The sequence below is a fragment of the Neophocaena asiaeorientalis genome, unplaced genomic scaffold, assembly GCF_003031525.2.
Source record: "Neophocaena asiaeorientalis asiaeorientalis breed wild unplaced genomic scaffold, Neophocaena_asiaeorientalis_V1.1 scaffold253, whole genome shotgun sequence".
In the NCBI taxonomy this organism is placed as follows: domain Eukaryota; kingdom Metazoa; phylum Chordata; class Mammalia; order Artiodactyla; family Phocoenidae; genus Neophocaena; species Neophocaena asiaeorientalis.
Window position 1 is genome coordinate 699314 of NW_020174553.1, and position 23357 is coordinate 722670.

The window sequence follows — 23357 nt, forward strand, 5'->3', positions numbered from 1 at the left end:
CTTTACTTTAATACTGTTTGTTAACTATTTCCTTCACAGACTGTAAACTCCATGGGAAGCGGGGATTATGTCTGCCTTTTTCTTTACTCTCAGCACTTCACATAGTACCTGGCACACACTGGACACTCTACGTGCCACTGTGAATTACCATATTTCATTGAGCAAAGTACCTTTGATATTGGTATTTCTTGAAAAATTTTATATAACAAGGTAATGACTTCTAATTAGCTGACCACAATCATAAAATACCAGGATTTTAACATGCATCTTAATTTAAAGATACTAAAATATTTTCTAATATGCATCTTAGAATTGATAAAATCGTAAGATGGCGGAAGAGTAAGACCGAAGAACACCTTCCTCCCGACAGATACACCAGAAATACATCTACACGTGGAACAACTCCTACAGAACACCTACTGAACACTGGCAGAAGACCTCAGACCTCCCAAAAGGCAAGAAACCCCCCACGTACCTGGGTAGGGCAAAAGAGAAAAGAATAAACAGAAACAAAAGGATATGTACGGGACCTGCACCAGTGGGAGGGAGCTGTGAAGGAGGAAAGGTTACCACACACTAGGAGCCCCTTCGCGGGCGGAGACTGCAAGTGGCGGAGAGGGGAAGCTTCGGCGCCGTGGAGGAGAGCACAGCAACAGGAGTGCGGAGGGCAAAGCGGGGAGATTCCTGCACAGAGGATCAGGGCCGACCTACACTCACCAGCCCGAGAGGCTTGTCTGCTCCCCCGCCGGGGCAGGCGGGGCTGGGAGCTCAGGCTCCGGCTTAGGTCGGAGCGCAGGGAGAGGACTGAGGTTGGTGGCTTGAACACAGCCTGCAGGGGGCTAGTGCGCCACAGCTGGAAGGGAGGGAGTCCGGGAAAAAGTCTGTACCTGCCGAAGAGGCAAGAGACTTTTTCTTACCTCTTTGTTTCCTGGTGCGCGAGGAGAGGGGATTCAGAGCGCTGCTTAAAGGAGCTCCAGAGACGGGCGCGAGCCGCGGCTAAAAGCGTGGACCCCAGAGACGGGCATGAGACGCTAAGGCTGCTGCTGCCGCCACCAAGAAGCCTGTGTGCGAGCACAGGTCACTCTCCACACCTCCCCTCCCGGGAGCCTGTGCAGCCCGCCACTGCCAGGGTCCCAGGATCCAGGGACAACTTCCCCGGGAGAACGCACGGCGGGCCTCAGGCTGGTGCAACGTCATGCCGGCCTCTGCCTCCGCAGGCCTGCCCTGCACTGCGTGCCCCTCCCACCCCCAGCCTGAGTGAGCCAGAGCCCCCGAATCAGCGGCTCCTTTAACCCCGTCCTGTCTGAGAGAAGAACAGACACCCTCGGGCGACCTACACGAAGAGGTGGGGCCAAATCCAAAGCTGAGCCCCTGGGAGCTGTGCTAACAGAGAAGAGAAAGGGAAACCTCTCCCAGAAGCTTCGGGAGCAGCGAATTAAAGCTCTACAATCAACTTGATGTACTCTGCATCTGTGGAATACATGAATACACAACGAATCATCCCAAATTGAGGAGGTGGACTTTGAGAGCAAGATTTATGATTTTTTCCTCTTTTTGTGAGTGTGTATGTGTATGCTTCTGTGTGAGATTTTGTCTGTATAGCTTTGCTTCCACCATTTGTCCTAGGGTTCTAACCGTCCATTTTTTTCCTTAATAATTATTTTATTTTAATAACTTTATTATATTTTATCTTACTTTATTTTACTTTTTCTTCCTTTCTTTCCTTCCTTCCCTCCTTCCTCCCTCCCTCCTTTCTTTCTATCTCTTTCTACTTCTACTAATTCTTTCTTCCTACTTTTTCTCCCTTTTTTTCTGAGCTGTGCAGATGAAAGGCTCTTGGTGCTGCAGTCAGGAGTCACTGCTGTGCCTCTGAGGCGGGAGAGCCAACTTCAGGACACTGGTCCACAAGAGACCTCCCAGCTCCACATAATATCAAATGGCGAAAATCTCCCAGAGATCTCCATCTCAACACCAGCAGCCAGCTTCACTCAATGACCAGCAAGCTACAGTGCTGGACATCCTATGCCAAACAACTAGCAAGGCAGGAACACAAACCCACCCATTAGCAGAGAGGCTGCGTAAAATCATAGTAAGTCCACAGACACCCCAAAACACACCACGAGACGTGGACCTGCCCACCAGAGAGACAAGATCCAGCCTCATCCACCAGAACACAGGCACTAGTCCCCTCCACCAGGAAGCCTACACAACCCACTGAACCAACCTTAGCCACTGGGGACAGACACCAAAAACAACGGGAACTACGAACCTGCAGCCTGCAAAAAGGAGACCCAAAACTCAGTAAGATAAGCAAAATGGGAAGACAGAAAAACACATTGCAGATGAAGGGGCAAGATAAAAAACTACCAGACCTAACAAATGAAGAGGAAATAGGCAGTCTACCTGAAAAAGAATTCAGAATAAAGATAATAAACATGATCCAAAATCTGGGAAACAGAATGGACAAAATGCAAGAAACAGTTAACAAGGACCTAGAAGAACTAAAATTTAAGAAACAGGAAACATCTCCAATAAACATCCTAACCTTGCACCTCCAGCAATTAGAGAAAGAAGAACAAAAAAAACCAAGGCGGTGAGGTGGGATAGGGAGGGTGGGAGGTAGGGAGACGTAAGAGGGAAGAGATATGGGAACATATGTATATGTATAACTGATTCACTTTGTTATAAAGCAGAAACTAACACACCATTGTAAAGCAATTATACTCCAATAAAGATGTAAAAAAAAAATAGAATTTATAAAATCTGGTAGTTAATCAATCTCACAGAATCCAGCTATGAAATTCGTATGTGGGGTATAAAGCACGAAAGTGTCAACTAATAATTATTTGAATATTTCAATATTTTTCCTTCTGACTTTTGAAATTAAAGACATACTACAAATATTAAATTCTACCCTCTTCATCTTCCCTTAGGAAGCAGAATACCTTATTGTGAATGGCTCTTCACACTGCTGACTCTCAGAAAGTCAGCCCAAAGACACCACTGCCACAAAAAAAGGAGGCAATAAAAGAAAGCATTAAGGGCTAATGAAGACAACATAAAACACCCACTAGTCCTAGGTTACTGAAATTCTCCTCACACCTTCTGACTATGAATACACAATCTTTTACCAGCATCCTATTGGGCAAACAATTCCCCTTAGCTTTTATAATTGCGGTAGCCTCATATTTGGGGGGAAAAAAGTGGCATATATTCAAAATAACATCTTGGCATGAAATACTGAGCAAAATATCAGGAGTCATAGCATCTCTATTTTATTAATCTTTTTAAGTTCAGCTTGAACCATATGTATAAAAAACGATTTTGAGATGTAAAAGCTATTATATTTTTCTCATGGCAATACTCCGTAACAAATTCTAATCTCTTCCAGCTTTTCCACCCTCTCCCTGCAAAAGGATTTCTAGGGTGGACGTAGATGGTAGGAGGTCATTACTCAGAAAGGCAAAAATACATTAAAGTTTTAAATTATAGCCCCTGTTACACACATATATATATACATATATACATGTATATAGGTATATGTGTGTGTGTGTGTGTGTGTGTGTGTGTGTGGTGAAGGGCAACCAATCCAGTGACACTGGGAATTCTGCCTATACATCACCAAGCTAGTGGAATAACCTGGCCTCAAGTAGTGTCTATTTCCTCTTGCATCTTTGTGTACTGGCTTCATCCCCACCTTGTCATGCCAGCAGCTCCTTTAATTATAGTATCAGGCAAAGTCAGGTGTAGGTCTTTCCAACTTTTTCATGAGTATAAGAATGTCACATAACTCTTTTCAGAAAGTGACACTGACTTAGGTCCTCGGCCTTACATGGTGAGATTTTTTTTTTCTACTAAAATTTAGGTATAACATACATAATAAAGTACACATATGTAGACACCCTGTAACTAACATACAGATCAAGATATACCTCATTTCCAGCCCTAGGAATTTCCCTAGGGCCCCTTCCCAGTCAATATCGCCCACAAAGGTAAACATTGTTCTGATTTTTATGACCACAGACTAGTTTTATATGAAGTTATACTTCACATAAATGGAAGTATAATCCTACAGTATGTACTCTTTGGCTCCTTTAACTCAGTATTATGTCTGAAATCTATTCATGCTGTTGTGTTGTAGCTGTGTTGTATCCCATTGTATGAATGTACCACAATTTATTTATCCATTGGAGTGCTGATAGACATTTTGGTTGTCTCCAGTTTTGGACTGGGAACTTTTTTGTATGGTAAAGTATACACAGCATAAAACGTACCATGTATGTGTACCTTGTGTGTGTTAAATTTGTATGTGTTCAGTGACATTGAGGATATTCACTTTGCAGTGTTATTATCACCACCATCCATCACCAGAACTTTTTCATCTTTCCAAACTAAAACCCTGTACCCCTTAGACAATAACTCCCTATTCCCTCCTTCCCCTTGCCCCTGACATCCACCATTCTACTTTCTGCCTCAGTGAATTTGACTATTCTAGGTAACTCATACAAGTGGAATCATATTTGTCCTTTTGTAACTGTCTTATTTCAAGACTTAGTATAAGCCTTCAAGGTACATCCACGTTGAAGCATATATTAGAATTTCCTTCCTTTTAAAGGTTAAATAATATTCCATTGTATGCATATACTACGTTTTGTTTATCCATTCATCTGTTGATGGGCACTTAGGTTGCTTCTGTCTTTTGACTACTGTGAATAATGCTGCTATGAACATGGATTTACGACCACCCAAGTCTCTGCTTTCAATTTTGGAGCCTATAAACCCAGAAAATGAATTGCTGTATCATATGGTAATTCTATGTTGTTGTTGTTTTTTTTTCAGGAACTACCATACTGCTTTCCACAGTGGCTGCACCATTTTACACTCTCACCATTCCACATTTCAATTTTACATTCCACGTTTCACATTCCCAAGGCAAAAGGGTTACAGTTCCTCCACATTCTTGCCAACATTTGTTATTTTGTTTTTATTTTCATAATAGCCATCCTAATAGGTGTGAGATGATATCTAATTATAGTTTTAATTTGAATTTTCCTAAAGACTAATGTTGATGAGCATCTTTTTATGTGCTTATTGGCCACTTGTGTAATGTCTTTGGAGAAATGTTTATGCAAGTCCTTTGCTCATTTTTGTTTTTTTTTTTCAGCATGCTTTTTTGTTATTGTTGGGGCTGAAGACTTTTTAATCTCCTTTTTTTTCTGCAAGGCTAGAATTTTTCTTCAACTCTGCTTATTTCTGTACTGGTAAGAAAGTAGCCCACTTATCTCTGTATGATTCCTCTCATTTTTGATCTATGAAGGTATTAATTTTATTTTAAACCCAGTAATGAATTTTTAGTTCTTTTTTTTTACATGTTACCCATTATTGTTATATGTTTGGAACAAAAGAAGAGCCACAGATTATAAACTGAAAATATCTGAATTAGAATTAATTTTTTTCCACATATAGTTGTCTTTTTTTTTTTTGCGGTACGCAGGCCTCTCTCACTGTTGTAGCCTCTTCCGTTGCGGAGCACAGGCTCCGGATGCGCAGGCTCAGTGGCCATGGCTCACGGGCCCAGCCGCTCTGCGGCATGTGGGATCTTCCCGGACCGGGGCACGACCCCGTGTCCCCTGCATCGGCAGGCGGACTCTCAACCACTGCGCCACCAGGGAAGCCCACCACATACAGTTTTTGAAGGGTTTGAAAACCATATTTATTATGGTCACTTTAAAAAAATATTTGTAAAAATAAATACTAAAAAATAAACATCCAATACATGAATGTGAATACTTTTAAGTGAGACTCATCCTATTGTCCCAGAGAGATGAGGAAAGAACAGCGCTTCCGGCAAAGATGTCCAGATGGGGAGGTAAGGAGTGGTTAGAGATAAAGCACAGCTGCCTCACAAATATTCAATATTCAACACAAATATTCAAAGTATCGTTGTATTTTACAGAACACCAAAAATCTTTAGGGCAGGGTTTCTGAAACTTGGCATTACTGATATTTTAGACCAGATCATTCTTTGTTGTAAGAAACTGTCCTGTGCACTGTAGGATATTCAGCAGCATTCCTGGTTTTTACCCACTAGTTTCCAGAAGCACCCCCCTAAAAATATTGTCAAGTGTGCTCTGGGAGGCAAAATTTTCCCTGGTTAGAGCCACTCTTTTAGGTCTATGAGTGTTACTTTAAAATGTAAAGTATACTTAGAGTGATCCCTCATGATACCTCAGTAGTGAGGGTCCCATGGCCTCATATCACCCTGCAGTTCCAGTGATGTGCACGGTGACAATATTCAAAGCACACAGACCTTTGTTTCAGTGCTGGATGACCTGTAACTTTACACAACCATGTTGCCTTCCAGGTTTTTTCCCCTTTAATTAGTAAAAAGAGGGATAGTTATGCTGTGTAACCATGCTATACACATGCTAACAGTAGGCTCAGATTAATGGAAAGATCTAATTAGAGAAAACACTGGGCTCATCAAATAGAATTTTCTCGTCTGAAAGATACAGAAGGAAGCAGTGTGGTGAAGATACCCGGCAGGGATATATCATCCAAGGCAGAGGGAGAGGCTTCACCCTGGAGGTAGGATGATCAACCACATGGTACTGGTGCAGCTGGTAGGAGGATGCGTATATGGGGTGGATAACACAGTGAGGGAATGAAGTAACATCAGAACCTCTAGAGGTTGAGTGTTCTGTGTTTTCTTTTTTTTTGCGGTACGCAGGCCTCTCACTGTTGCGGCCTCTCCCGTTGCGGAGCACAGGCTCCAGACGCGCAGGCTCAGCGGCCATGGCTCGTGGGCCTAGCTGCTCCACAGCATGTGGGATCTTCCCGGACCGGGGCACGAACCCGTGTCCCCTGCATCGGCAGGCGGACTCTCAACCGCTGTGCCACCAGGGAAGCCCGTTCTGTGTTTTCTTACAGATGTGATCTTACATATATAAGACTGGGGTCATCCTACAAATAGCCTTGCCTGGAGACATGCTGAAAACCTTATTACCTGAACCAGATACCCCTCACCAATCCCAGAATTATTGTATGTGTGATATATAGTCAGTCTTGAATGAACTTCCCATCGTTTGTTACCAGCCTTCCTAGGCTAACAGAGTCTGGTCCAGGCAGATTCAAGAATTCCCAGGTATGGAACTAGAATGATGAACGTTTACCCAGAAGTCTCTGAGAGTTGTGCTACCAGGCCTATTCTGCCACTGAATCCCAGAAAGGTTTGCTTTAAGGATTAAGTAGAATTAAATGAAACAGTGCAAGGAAAGTTCTTGATTTACAGGTGCTCAGTGAAAAGCAGAGTCATTAGCATCATGACTGCCATAATTTTATTGTCCTTAAGGTAGCAGAGTGCAAAAACTTGATATTGAGGTCACTGGTGGAAATGGGAACCCACACTGACTACTTCTGGCCTAGTTGGTAGCAATGGCCTTATAAAAGATCAGAAAGTAGGTCTCGTGGTTGCCTCTAGAAGAGAATGTTTAAAGGATGATTTCTACTTAACAGTCTTTGAACATGTATCCAGGAAAGAAATAATTGGAGCATAAAAATATCTGAACTGATTTAAGGAACAGAGCGAGATAAGACTAAAAGATATAGAAATATTCTTTAGGCCTCTGCAAAAGACTTTCAGAAATCTGTCTCTGGTCAAGTTAGTGATTTTTAGCGATTTTAGTGATTTTTTGGTCATAGGAACCACTAAATTTTGTAAAGTGGATTTTTGAAAATCTTTTGGTTGGAACTAGTTTGAGAAACTGGGAGAAGAGGATTCAGGATTTCTTTATGCAGCATTTTAGTATGGAAACTCAAAGGATTAAATGCTATATAGTCACACTTCATTTTTAAACTATTACAGCTACAGTTCAAAGTACTGTGTGTTTACTTTGTATAAACCAGGCTAATTAACAGGATGTGACTTGTTCTGTAGTTAAGAGTACTGTATATTTACTTGTATAAACTGAGCTAATTAACAATAAGTTATTCATAAGTTTTTCTCTAGAAGTTGCTGATGCATGTTAAGGAAAACAATTGAAGTTAATCTTCATATATCACCTGTAAATTTTAAGATTATCACCTTTCTTCTCATTAAATGGTCACAAACTGCAAAATAACAGATCATTGTAAAATTAGGGGAAAACTAGAAATTATGACATTTCTTAATCATGCTAATGATATATTCCAAGAATGTGGAAAAGAAAATTGTGATTGCCATGTGAGAATTATTACGAATCTGCCCATAACGGAATAAAGTAGAGATAGGCAAAGCCACTTGGTGTTACATAAGGGGTCCCAGGCCAAAGTAAAAAAAAATGTGTCATTTTTTTTGAGGAGGTGAACAAGCTAGGAAAGCCGAAAATGAGGTAAGGTGGCAAGCCCCCACCGGCTGTGCATGAGTCATTGCTGCCGAAAGACAGTATCCTGGCCCAACCTTTCTGGTATTTCTGGTCTTATGACAAAAGCGTACCTGTTGTCAAGGCTATTATACTACCTCTTCAACTTCCTTAAAACACCTACATGGTATGTTAGCAGGTCACACCAATATATTTAAAAACATGCATGTTGATATTACCCTGAAATCATGATTACCAATCGCAATTTGACCCCAATACTGCCAGATACTCTTCCATGCTTCTCTAATTACTCTTCCAATCTCTAAGGAAACTATCTCCCATCTAATTCACTCCCCGCAAGCATCATGCCTCACCCCTTATCAATCACTTTCAGTGGATGACCTTCCCTCACACTCCCCAACAAGAACAGAAGACATCAGAAATTTTCTCACCTTCCTATCACTTCATCCACAAACTTATCTGAACCTGTCACTATCTCAGGGGCAGGAGTCTTCTATCTCAATCTTACAGGTGCAGGTATTTCAGCCAGGGGTCAAATCTGTCATGTATTTTTAGATTCCACCCTAATCTGCATTCTTAGGATTTTTGTTCCATCAAGTATCCTGCTTCCTTTAAGTCATTCTCTGGTGGCTCTACTGGGCCTTTCCTATCAACATTCAAATATGCTTTCTTTCAAATTAAAAACAATAAAAACAAATAAACCACAAATATATCCTTACACCATACCTCCTAGCAAGCCATCACCCTATCTTTCAACCTCCCTTCATAGCCAAACTTCTTAGATGCCATCTGTCTCCACTTCCTTGTTCTCCATTTATGCCTCAACATATTTTATCCCAACATCTCCATTAAAAGCCCACCTTTTAAAGTAAACACTGAGTTCCACATTGTTCCACTTAAAGAAAATTTTAAAAAATGTTTTAATTGTAAGGAATGTTGCACCATTAAATGTTGCACCATCTAAAACAGCTGATGAATCTCTTCTTAAGACACCTTTCCCTTCACTCCCGTGACTCTCCACTCTCTTATCTCTCTGGTCCCTGTGTTTAGGCTCCTTGGGGTTTCTTCTTCTCCACTAAGACTTAGACTTAGAAACAAACCAGGAGAAATGGGGTTAAAGTATGAACTAAGTGAGACCAATTCCTACCACCAGCAACTGAATGGAAGCCACTCCTGAGATGGAAAACATTAAAGGAGGAAACCTCTTAGGAATGAAAGGTAGAGCCCTTCAAGATGAATTTTGAACATGCTCGTTTTGAGTGCCTGTGAGACACCACAGGTGGGAAAAGGAATTGTGGTTCAGAAACCAGACTGGAGATGGATAAATTGAGAATTTTTTGCTAGTAGATAATGTCTGAAAGCCTGAAATTAATAACATTATCTAGGGAATGAGTGCATAGTAGTGCATAGTTAGATAGTCTGATATCCAGTCCTAAGGCAATTCTAAATTACAAGGTTTTGGAAATGCTATTTAGAGCTTAGAAATGGGATAAGATCATCTAGGGAAAAATCTAAGGATTCTAAAGGTAAAGAAGCTAAGAATCAAGTTCTGGACTCAGCAAATTTTGAGAGCTGACCAGAAAAGGAGGCTCTAGCAAGGAGACTGAGTGAAAGCAGTCAACGAGGTATAAATACATCTGGGAGATTGTAGGTTCAAGGATGACAAGAGAAGAAAGTGTTTAATTTGTGTGAGGAAGGGAGGGAGGGAGGGAGGGAGGGAGGGAGGAAGGAAGGAGAGGGAAAGACAGAAGGACAGAAAAGAGAGGAGTACAGTTTTGATTTGTCTCCAGGAAAGATATGTTGAAGTCATAGTTCCTGGTACCCATCAATGTGACCTTACTGGGCAATAATAGGGTCTTTGCAGATGTAATCAAGTTTAGATGATGTGGATTATCATGGGTACATAGAAGGGAAAATTTTGGACACAGACAGACACAGAGGGAAGATAGCCACATGAATAAAAAGAGGCAGAAATTGGAGTGATAAAGCTGTAAACCAGTGAACTCCAAGGGTTGCCCCAAGAATTGCTGGCAACCACCAAAAACTGGGAAAAGGCAAGGTAGGATCTCCCCCCAGAGCCTTAAGAAGGAGCATGGCGCTGCAGACTAGATTTCAATATTCCAGCCTCCAGGACCGTGAAAAAATAAATTTCTGTTGTTTTAAGTCACTAAGCATGTGGTAATTTGTTGGGCCACATCAAGAAACTAATATAGCAATGAAAGAATGTCAAGTTGACATTTACAGTGCATCCACGTTAATATAAAATTTATCTTTGCAGGGAGGAATAAACGTTTTTACTCAATTACTTGTACGCAATCTTGTATCATTTTTTCTAGTAATTGATTTTCCTCCAAAAACTTCAAAATCTCTTATGTTTTATGTGAACTTTAAAATGAAATTCCTTCCTTCAGTCCTTGCAATGAAACATATTGTAAACTAAACTATGTTAAGTAACTCAGGTGGGAAAGCATGAACTCTATTCTCTCAAAACTAAACACATTTTTTTCCTTTTGTACATCATTCATACCATGTTTCAAAGACTTAACGAAGACCCATGTTTTTTGAAAGCGCTCAAGAAGTATTAAAGTATGAAATGATCTTATCAAAAATAACAATAATTATGGCTTTCTTTGATATTGACTCTCATTTTCCGCATTCAGAAGGAACTAAAATTATGTGTAGTCACAGAAATGACTGGTTCTGAATACGAATGCTAGCAGAAAAAAACTGATTTACTTTTTAAAAGTTAATATCAAGAGCAATAGTCATTTTTAAAAGTAGTGTGTTTCTGATTATAAAAGAAATGCATACCCATTCAATGCAATTTGGAAATCCAGATAAGGACAGAGAAGAAAGTGATGAACATTTACAATTCTTCCCACTCAGAAAAAACTACTGTTTTCATTAGAGTGTTTCTAGTATTTTATTCTATGCACATAATTTTTACAATGGTTTACGTCATGTTGTATATTTCCTTTGGAGCCCTGGTTTTCATTTCCAATATTGCAATCTAAGAATTTTTCCATATCACAAAAAGATTTTGAAATCATTTTTAATGGTGCAATAATATTCTATGTCTTAGGGCTCTTGGATTTATTTAACCACTCTCGAGTGTAACACACTTAGGATTTTTTGCATTGTTCAACATGCTATGATGAGGGTACAAAAATACTTCAGTGCCCACGTATTTGATTATTTATGTAGATGTGGAATTATTGCATCTGTAATAATATGTTGAATGACAATTATATTAAATTAAAATTAAAATACATTTCAATTAAATATGATAAGGAAAAATATGAAACAATATAACTATTATTTTGAGAGGCAAAGCAAATATGTATGTCCTACTGTTTTCCAGAATCAATGTTAGCCATTAGCTCTGATTAAAGAAGAATTTCTGTACAAAGGGCTAAGATATTCCCCTACCCCATCTCAGAATGGCAAGACAGAATATTCTGGAATTGACAGGCACTAACTGAGGAAATATTGTCACCTTCCATTAATTTAGGAAATACCATTACACATGGAATTTTTCAGGAGCATGCCATTAAAATTACAATTGAAACTGGCTTTCCCTTCTCTTGCTACCAGAGTAGGCCGCTCTGGTGAGATGCCTGAATTACTTGTGCAGGAGGAAATATGGATAGAGGTATATAATTAAACTATGGACTTTTATATCCATTGAGGAGTGTTTTTAATTATAATCCCTGAGGGATCACTTTGCAAACAACATAAGTTGTTTAATTTGAAGATGTATGAATGACCTTGGACAAATCACTTGACACTTTGGTTTCCTATGTGTAAAACAAGTAAGATAATGATCTGTGGGAGGCAAACGGGAAAAATGTGAAAGCATAAACTTGTTTTTAAAGTTATCATTATTACCATCATACACAAGTAACTGATCATCATCATTTGAATATTTAGGGTTGCCAGTTTTTGTAAATTTTATCTATTGTAATATTACGTTCTAAATTGTGTCTTGATTTTTCCCCCAAATTCTTACATTAGAGGAAAGAAAGTGCCAATAACATATCAGTTTTACTTTGAAGTTCATAAAGTTTTTATGTGAAAAAACATCACTGAAGCAGTACTTCAGGGATATTATATTCTGGGTTGCTGTTAATAATGTGTGTGGCATATTGGAATATTCAACTAATATAGTATATTAAGTCCATAATCACTGTCAGAGGGGTTGTCTGAGTGTTTTTTTCCCCATCAATCTAAAAAATTTAACCAAAAAGGGCTAAATTCATAAAACACCACAGATTGAACTTTCTAGTCCCCTGTAAAAATATTTTTAAACAATTTAGTAGTTTGCTTTCAATCTGAAATAATAGAATACTTATCTGCTCTTTGGAAATTTTATTTAAGATGACAAGATTCAACATAAACTAGAATCCACAAATTAAGAAATATCTTCTGCAGGAAACTTTGATAACATGTGATTTGATTGATATAAACATAAAAAGAGTCTATTATACTGGCAAACAAACAATTATAATGTCTTTTTTTTCCAAAGAAAATTTTATCAGACAAGAAAGAAGTTATTGGTTTTTAGTGGCAATTGTTATAGTGATAGAAACTTTTAAATAGGTGTTGTGTTGTTATAAAAAGATCATTAGCAACAAGTTTAACAAATAGTGATCCCAACTATTCTGATTTCGAATATTGTGACTTCAATTGTGACACAATTTTAAGACTCTTTCCCACAATCTTTGTCTTTCCTTTTTCTTTAATTTCCCTTGTTTAGTCATCTCCGCTATTCTTTCCATTATTTAATCTGGATGTTTATTTTGTGACAGTTGATCTTCTAAACTGAAATTTTTAAACAATCTTTTAAACTGAAGCTTACAATTTTCTATCATTTGATTTATTTTAATCACAATTGTACAGGGCCCACATTAATTCTACACTTCTAGATTTGACTTCTCCTTTCAGCTGTCAGATGAACAAGGTTGTATTTCTGACTGTCCATAAAGAAAAAAAAAAAATTCTACTTAGTTTCTCTTCTCATCTTTCCCACTCATTATTGTTACTGACTTTTAGCGAGCAAATCAGGGGTAACCTCCGATCATTTTTCTTTCATCTCACTTTGCTAAATTTACTTTTCCCTTAGGGAAACTTCTGAAATCTACCCCTTTCTCCATGAAGCAACTGCTGAGAAAACTTCACACATATTTTAATGTTACCCTTTTGGTTCTTAAAAATTTCTCCTTCATGCCATATATGCTATCGAACTTCAGGGTAGTTAAAATATCTATGCAAAAATAATGTTTCCGGGCTTCCCTGGTGGCGCAGTGGTTGAGAGTCCGCCTGCCGATGCAGGGGACACGGGTTTGTATCCCGATCCGGGAAGATCCCACATGCCGCGGAGTGGCTGGGCCCGTGAGCCATGGCCGCTGAGCCTGCGCGTCTGGAGCCTGTGCTCCGCAACAGGAGAGGCCACAACAGTGAGAGGCCCGTATACCGCAAAAAAAAAAAAAAAAAAAAAAAAAAAAAAATAATGTTTCCCATTAAAGTAATCATTAATTCATTGCCAGTCAGTCTTTCAGATTGCATAACTATTACATTCTTTTTCATTCTTACCTTGTGATGGTGACCTCATAGAATGAGTTTGGGAGTGTTCTTTTCTCTGCAATTTTTTGGAAGAGTTTGAGAAGGATGGGTGTTAGCTCTTCTCTAAATGTTTGACAGAATTCACTTGTGAAGCCATCTGGTCCTGGACTTCTGTTTGTTGGAAGATTTTTAATCACAGTTTCAATTTCATTACTTGTGCTTGGTCTGTTCATATTTTCTATTTCTTCCTGGTTCAGTCTTGGAAGGTTATCCCTTTCTAAGAATTTGCCCATTTCTTCCAGGTTGTCCATTTTACTGGCATAGAGTTGCCTGTAGGAGTCTCTTAGGATGCTTTGTATTTCTGTGGTGTCTGTTGTAACTTCTCCTTTTACATTTCTAATTTTATTGATTTGAGTCCTCTCCCTCTTCTTCTTGATGAGTCTGGCTAATGGTTTATCAATTTTTTTTTATCTTCTCAAAGAACCAGCTTTTAGTTTTTACTGATCTTTGCTATTGTTTTGTTTCTATTTTATTTATTTCTGCTCTGATCTTTATGATTTCTTTCCTTCTACTAACTTTGGGTTTTGTTTGTTCTTCTTTCTCTAGCTCATTTAGGTGTAAGTTTAGATTGTTTATTTGAGATTTTTCTTGTTTCTTGAGGTAGGCTTGTACTGCTCTAAACTTCCCTCTTAGAACTGCTTTTGCTGCATCCCATAGGTTTTGGATCATCGTGTTTTCATTGTCATTTGTCTCAGATATTTTTTAATTTGCTCTTGGATTTCTTCAGTGATCTCTTGGTTATTTAGTAATGTAATGTTTAGCCTCCATGTGTTTGTGTTTTTTACATTTTTTTCCCCTGTAACTGGTTTCTAATCTCATAACGTTGTGGTTAGAAAAAATGCTTGATATGATTTCAGTTTTCTTAAACTTACTGAGGCTTGATTTGTGACCCAAGATGTGATCTATCCTGGAGAATGTTCTGTGTGCACTTGAGAAGAAAGTGTAATCTGCTGTTTTTGGATGGAATGTCCTATAAATATCAATTAAATCTATCTGCTCTATTGTGTCATTTAAAGCTTGTGTTTCCTTATTAATTTTTTGTTTGGATGATCTGTCCATTGGTGTAAGTGAGGTGTTAAAGTCCCCCACTATTATTGTGTTACTGTCAATTTCCTCTTTTATAGTTGTTAGCAGTTGCCTTATGTATTGAGGTGCTCCTATGTTGGATGCATATATATTTACAATTGTTATATCTTCTTCTTGGATTGATCCGTTGATCATTATGTACTGTCCTTCCTGGTCTCTTGTAACATTCTTTATTTTAAAGTCTATTTTATCTGATATGAGTATTGCTACTGCAGCTTTCTTTTGATTTCGATTTGCATGGAATATCTTCTTCCATCCCGTCACATTCAGTATGTATGTGTCCCTAGGTGGGTCTCTTGTAGACCGCATGTATATGGGTCTTGTTTTTGTATCCATTTATTGAGCCTGTGTCTTCTGGTTGGACCATTTAATCCATTCACATTTAAGGTAATTATCAATATGCATGTTTCTATTACCATTTTCTTAATTGTTTGGGATTTGTTTTTATAAAAAACAAACCCCTTCCCTGTGGTCCCACTTAGAGAGGTTCCTTTAGTATTTGTTGTAGAGCTGGTTTGGTGGTGCTGAATTCTCTTAGCTTTTGCTTGTCTGTAAAGCTTTTGATTTCTCCATCGAATATGAATAAGATCCTTGCCGGGTAGAGTAACCTTGGTTGTAGTTTCTTCCCTTTCATCACTTTAAATATGCCATGCCACTCCCTTCTGGCTTGTGGAGTTTCTGCTGAGAAATCAGCTGTTAACCTTATGGAAGTTCCCTCGTATGTTATTTGTCGTTTTTCCCTTATTGCTTTTAATAATTTTTTTGTCTTTAATTTTTGTCAATTTGATTACTATGCGTCTCAGCATGTGTCGCTTTGGGTTTATCCTGTTTGGGACTCTCTGCGTTTCCTGGGCTTGGGTGGCTATTTCCTTTCCCATGTTGGGAAGTTTTCAACTATAATCTCTTCAAATATTTTCTCGGGTCCTTTCTCTGTCTCTTCTCCTTCTGTGACCCCTATAATGCGAATGTTGTTGCATTTAATGTTGTCCCAGAGGTGTCTTAGGCTGTCTTCATTTCTTTTCATTCTTTTTCTTTATTCTGTTCTGCAGCAGTGAATTCCACCATTCTGTCTTCCATGTCACTTATCTGTTCTTCTGCCTTTTATTCTGCTATTGATTCCTTCTAATGTATTTTTCATTTCAGTTATTGTATTGTTCATCTGTGTGTTTGTTCTTTAATTCTTCTAGATCTTTGTTAAACATTTCTTGCATCTTCTTGATCTTTGCCTCCATTCTTTTTCTGAGGTCCTGGATCATCTTCACTATCACTATTCTGAATTCTTTTTCTGGATGGTTGCCTATCTCCACTTCATTTCGTTGTTTTTCTGGGGTTTTATCTTGTTCCTTCATCTGGTACATAGCCCTCTGCCTTTTTTTTTTTACTTTACTTTTGCCTTACTTTTTTTTTACTTCGTTTATCTTTCTGTGAATGTGGATTTTGTTCCATAGGCTGCAGGACTGTAGTTCTTCTTGCGTCTGCTGTCTGCCCTCTGGTGGATGAGGCTATCTAAGAGCTATCATTAATTTTGAAATAGCAGTATTTTTACTGATGGAAAATAAGCTTAAGTGACAGACTGGTAACATAGATTAAAAAGTGTTTATAATTATGTGCTTAGATGGTTAAAAACCTCGTCAATATATTAATTACATGTCAAAATTCCAAAAAAATACACATTGGGTTGCAGTTTGCCATTTTGCAGGTCATTCAGAGATTGTAAGTAAGGAATACTGATTGGTTTTCAGAGACATTTTCCACACACAAAATACGGGTGTTGTTTGGAAAAGCAATGAATTTCAATGTATGGACATGGGATATGAAAATACAGGGCAGAGATATACATCGTATTAGTGCTGGGAATAAAAGCAGCATGGACTAGAATATGATATTTTGGTCCTGGAACCTGACTGGTTCAACCTGATTTATGTAAAGCAATGTCTGGAAGGGTTTGTGGTATTGAGGGATCAACTCTTTGAAGGAATGAATCTTTTTTTTTAAAAAAACTCACTATATCTAACATAGCGCCACATATTAAGCTTATAATTTGTTGAATCAGTGAATAAATAGGATTATAAAGTGAGGATCAAAAGAGCCAAATGACATGTGAGGCAATAGAACTAGCAGGAAAAAAAAAAAAAAAGAAAGCGGGGAAAAAAAAACGAAAAACAAAAAACCTACCTGATTTTCAGACTCCAGTTAAGACATCTATTAGAACAAAATACCCAAGCGTGTCTTTAGTAAAAGAGATAATAGACATAGGCACTGAAAGTTCTGAAAAATCAGATATATTTCTATTACAAGGAGATAGGAAAAACTTGCCAGCAGAAAAATCTTTTGATTTAATTCAAAACTATAATATTTTTCTTTTCACTTTCAAGTTTCTCCTCATATGCTACTGCTCAAAAGCAGTCAGATTCCCTAAAAATGTGCAGCATTTTTGTAACTGTATTCAAAGCCTTTGCTGCATTGAGGAAAAGTGACTCTCCCTTATTTTTTCTGGAGCTGAGGCAGTGAATAGTATATTCTATTCTGAAAAGAAAAGAAATATTAAAAATTCACATAACATCATTATTTAAAGCATTTGATATTGAAAATTTAGGAGCATTAAATTATCTCAGCAATTTAAAAAAAATTTCTACTAGAAAATGAATTCTGAGATTAAATCTTTCTAAATTATTTTTCCCTTGTATCTTGGATTTCTTTTCTGCATGTAATGAATCATTTTGTGTGAGCCTTTTCACTTTTACTGTAACAAGGAAGCCAAATAGCCAAAGAGGATTGATTCAAACAGAAATGCATTCTTCTGCTCATATTCCTATTTTGAAGACAGAATACTGTGTGAAGAAAGTGCATTTTCTATTAATACTTCTTTTGATAAGGCAGTATGAATATATGTTGGGAATGGAAACCTGCATTATATCAAAAAACAGCATATCTGCTGTTTGATTATTAAATTTGTTAGAATTTGTAATGTGCTTATGACAATGTCTGGCCACAAAGCATGTGCTCTGTATGGATCTGAAAACTAAAAATACGGACACAGTAGCAAAGGCATGAATGGCGGGTAATATGAGGCCTGAATTTTAAGAAATAACCACAAACTTCTAAACCTGTAATATACTAATCACACAAGAAAATATTATTTTTCATTACTTTTTCCTTGATTCGGGAGGCAGTAAATAATAGTTTACTATATACTATCATTTATTTTTACTTCCATTTATAGAGGTATTTTTATTATTTTATTTTTTAATTTTTAGCAAAGCATTAGGTCTCTGAATTCTGTTCCAAGAGGAAAGGATGTCTTTGCACCTTTCCTCACTCTGTCATTAACAGAAACTCTGAGGACCAGTGACTCTCAGGGCTGATTCTGCCTAAGAACCACATGGGGGGTTTCTTAAATTGTAGCTCCCCAGGCCCAGCCTGAGATTTCAATTCAGGAGGCCTGATACAGGCCCTGGGTTGTGCTTGTTGACAAACTCCATCAGGCACCCCTGATTCAGGGGGTTCACAACAGCACAGAACATTATTGCCATCCCCCTTTAAAGATGAGGCAATATGGCCAACAAACACATGAAAGGATGCTCAACATCATTAATCATTAGAGAAATGCAAATCAAAACTACAATGAGATATCATCTCACACTGGTCAGAATGGCCATCATCAAAAAATCTGCAAACAATAAATGCTGGAGAGGGTGTGGAGAAAAGGGAACACTCATACACTGTTGGTGGGAATGTAAATTGATACAGCCACTATGGAGAACAGTATGGAGGTTCCTCAAAAAACTAAAAATAGAACTACCATATGACCCAGCAATCTCACTACTGGGCATATACCCTGAGAAAACCATAATTCAAAAAGAGTCATGTACCAAAATGTTCTTTGCAGCTCTATTTACAATAGCCAGGACATGGAAGCAACCTATGTGTCCGGTGACAGATGAATAGATAAAGAAGATGTGGCACATATATACAATGGAATATTACTCAGCCATAAAAAGAAACGAAATTGAGTCATTTGTAGTGAGGTGGATGGACCCAGAGTCTGTCATACAGAGTGAAGTAAGTCAGAAAGAGAAAAACAAATACCGTATGCTAACACATATATATGGAATCTAAAAAATAAAAAAAAAAATTGGTCATGAAGAACCTAGGGGCAAAACGGGAATAAAGACGCAGACCTACTAGAGAATGGACTTGAGGACACGGGGAGGGGGAAGGGTAAGCTGGGACAAAGTGAGAGAGTGGTAGTGTATATAAGTCCATACATACACTACCAAATGTAAAATAGCTGGCTAGTGGGAAGCTGTCGCATAGCACAGGGAGATCAGCTCGGTGCTTTGTGACCACCTAGAAGCATGGGATAGGGAGGGTGGGAGGGAGGGAGACGCAAGAGGGAAGAGATATGGGGACATATGTACATGTATAACTGATTCATTTTGTTATAAAGCAGAAGCTAACACACCATTGTAAAGCAATTATACTCCAATAAAAATGTAAAAGAAAAAGAAAACAAACAAACAAAAACATTCAACTCACAGAGATCATACTGTACTTGACTTTTCTGTTCTTTGCTACATTTATTTGTTGAGACAAACGTCTGTTCTTAGCGTTTTTATATGGCTCTGTTAAAATATAACTGACACACAGTAAACTGCACATATTTAAAGAACACAATTTAAGTTCTGAAATATGCATACACCCATGGAACTGCCAACACAATCAAGAAAAGGAACATATCCATCACTTGCAAGTGTTTTTATGCCTCATTCATAAAGCCCCCTTTTTTTCCCCACATTCCACCCCTCCACATCCCCAGGTGGCCACTGATATGATTTCTATCGTTATAGATGTGTTTGCACTTTTCTAGAAATTTATATAAATGGATTCACACAGTGAGGACTCTTTTGTCTGGCTTCTTTCACTCAATGTAATTATTTTGAGAGTAATTCATATTTTTGTGGGTATCAATAGTTTATTACTGTTTTGCTGAGTAGTGTTTCACTGTATGTGTATGCCACAGTATGTTTGTTCACTCGCCGGTCGATGGGTGCTCGAGGTTGTTACAATTCTGTCTATTAAAAATAGGGCTTCCCTGGTGGCGCAGTGGTTGAGAGTCCGCCTGCCGATGCAGGGGACACGGGTTCGTGCCCCGGGTCCGGGAAGATCCCACATGCCGCGGAGCCATGGCCGCTGAGCCTGCGCATCCAGAGCCTGTGCTCCGCAACGGGAGAGGCCACAACAGTGAGAGGCCCGCGTACCGCAAAAAAAAAAACAAAAAAAAAAAAAAAAAAAAAAAAAAAACAAAAAAAATAAACATGCTATGATGATCCATGTAGAAAAAAATAATAATAAAGATGAGGCAATACGGAAACCTGGACTGGTTAAAACGCATGATTAAAAGTAACACAGTTAATTGCTGAAAAGTTAAAATAATACATGCTGAATGCAGCTGGCTTTCTTTGCAAAATTAGAAATTTAATTGGAATTTCAGTGCTCTCCACAGGACCAAGGTTATGGGTCCAGTTTTAAAATTTCCCCAAACAGGCCCTTACCCTTAAATTTTTGTTCTTGACTTTGCTCTTCAATCTACTCTGGTTCCTCTGAACCTCATTTTGTGTATCTCAGTTCAATTTAGCAAATATTTACTAACCACCTACAATGTGCAGGATACCACCCTAAAGCATATACTTATTTTGTCTTCACTTTTTACATTTTAATGGAAACATTTTTCTTTGACTATTTATATTTTGTCTTAATTCACAAATGAGGGAATTATAGCTTATCAATTTTGATATTAAAAATGACTAGTTATATCATCATATTTCACCTTTAACAATCTCTGTATTTTAGATTGATTAAGTAAATTAATTAGCTACTTAGGTGATATATAACCTTAATGTGTTATGAATATTTAATAGAGCAATTTTTCTGTTTGTAGTTGTAATACGCCTCTGGCGATAATTTCTGAAGTACAGAACATTTGTACCTAATTTCTCTTCTGTTGTTCTGTTCTAAATTTAGAAATAATATTTCAAATCCAAATTTCTAAAATAAGTTGGGCTTGTGAACATAATAAACAAAAATCACAATCAAATGTGTTGCCCAGAAAAATTAAGTTGAATATCATAGATGGCCTGAAAATAGGGATATTACCTACCATCTCCGCTGGTTCACATACATTCACCCTGACACATACTCACATGCCACTGATGGCTCTAATGAAGAAGCACCATAATCACTCTGTAGGCAATCTTGAGCACAGTAAAGATATTAACATGCCTTATTTATCTGTTTATAATAGTTAACATATTGGACATTTTCTGTGTGCCAGACTCTTTGCTATGTGCTTCAAGTGAATTATCTTTTAATTTTCACAATAAACCTATTATCATCTTCATTTTATAGATATGAAAACTGAGAGCTGGAAAAGTTAAGTTTTTAAGGTGACACAGCCAGTAAGTAGAAAAGCTGGCATTGGAGTTGAAGTTGTCTGACTCTAGAATTTGCACTTTTAACCACAGTGCTGAAAAGCTCCAGTACTTTTGAAACTCTTAACTCATTTAGGGGAATGAACACTTAATTGGATAGAAGATCTATGTGCCTCAAGCTTAAATTAAAGCCGGATTGAATTTCAAGAAGGATTTTCCATATTTCCCTTACTGTTCTCTTAAAGCATTTCTCTCCTATTATTCGTATCTTAAATATATTCAGACGAGAATTAACATAATGAACACAGAATAAAAGAGTTGTTAATATCATAACTTTCTCTTACCATCCTCTTCAACCTCCACTGTCATTTCCTCTTATTTTTTATTAAAAAGCCTGAGGGACTTTATTACTTTATATTGGGAATCACTCCATTTTACTTCATCAGAATATTTTGAATGGAAATTAGGCATTTTTGAAAGACAGAACTCTTACTTGAAGCAGCACACTGACATATTAATATTTGCACAGATTTGATTTTAAAAGTAGCTTCCAGAATATTCTTACTCCTTCTTAATTCTAAGATACATGCATAAAGATTTCAATGCACATTTTTGTGTGGTTTACCCCTCTCACCTCTAGAGATGCTGAAGTAAAGATGTAAAACAGGGATCACAGCCAAGGCTCGTTCGTACCCCACGTCACTCAGAACTGGAAGAGACCATTATGGACAGCAGAGGCTTCTTTTCCTAATGCACAAAGACAGGGCGGCTCTATGAAGTGCTAGCACAGAACAATTTATAAATGAAGTTTTAGCTTTTCCAAATACATTTTCACGCTGTTGCTGCATCTGTCCCATCAAACCAAGAGACAAACAAAAGGAAAGGATTTGCTTGAGGATGGATTTAAGCTAGAGTAAGAAAAGGATGGAGACAATAAGCCTCTTATGAGTCTACCGTAAAGGCAAACACTCACCTCCAGCTGGGATTTTAAAATTTGTTTATCTGGATGAGGCATTAGATAGTATAGAAAGCAATCCTCAATAGCATAGCATTTCTAAAACATAATCAAATAGTGAAATCATTGAGGACAAAGAGCTTTAGTTATCTCAAGATACTGTAACAGATCTTCAGTTTTAACTCTTAAAATGAATTATTATTTGTGAACCAAAGCTACTGATTTTCAGCCTGAGGAGTACAACTTGAAAGGACAGGTAAGAATTAGAATAAATAAAAATACTATAATTTCTGAAGAGCATACAAAAGGCCAAAGGTCTTTTCACAATAAACAACTGGAGACAGCTTTTCCATCAGGGAGTTAAGTAGTATATAGGTAAGAAAACGAATATTCAGTTGTTATTAATCTACCAGCACAGCTCAGTTTATTTTGATAATGTACATCAGGGATATTAACTGGAAAGTGGTTTTGTTTGTTTTAAAGAGGTAGCAATTAAAAATTACCAGTAGATCTACTTTGATACACATCCTGGTACACCAGACCCCATTAGTCCTGGGATCTGAGACCGGGCACTTTTTTCCCAAAACACTGTGCATCCTCCCTTGTCATAACTTTACTCATCTTATCAGAATTCACCTTTGACATTACGTCTTCTAAAAAGCCACTCCTAACTCCCTCCCCTAAGTAAGTCTGGTGTCTGTTCCCGTATTTCCCATAGCATCCAGTGTTGGCCATCATTAAAACACGTGCTGCCCTGTGATGTTTGTTAACTGTCTGTGTCCCTGAGACACTGTGAGTTCCTTAATGGCAATTTCTACATTCTTTGCCCAGTGTTTTGCATGGCACCTCACAGGAGTCTAACCAGCATGGGCCACCAAGAAATGAATATAGGGCTTTCAGTCT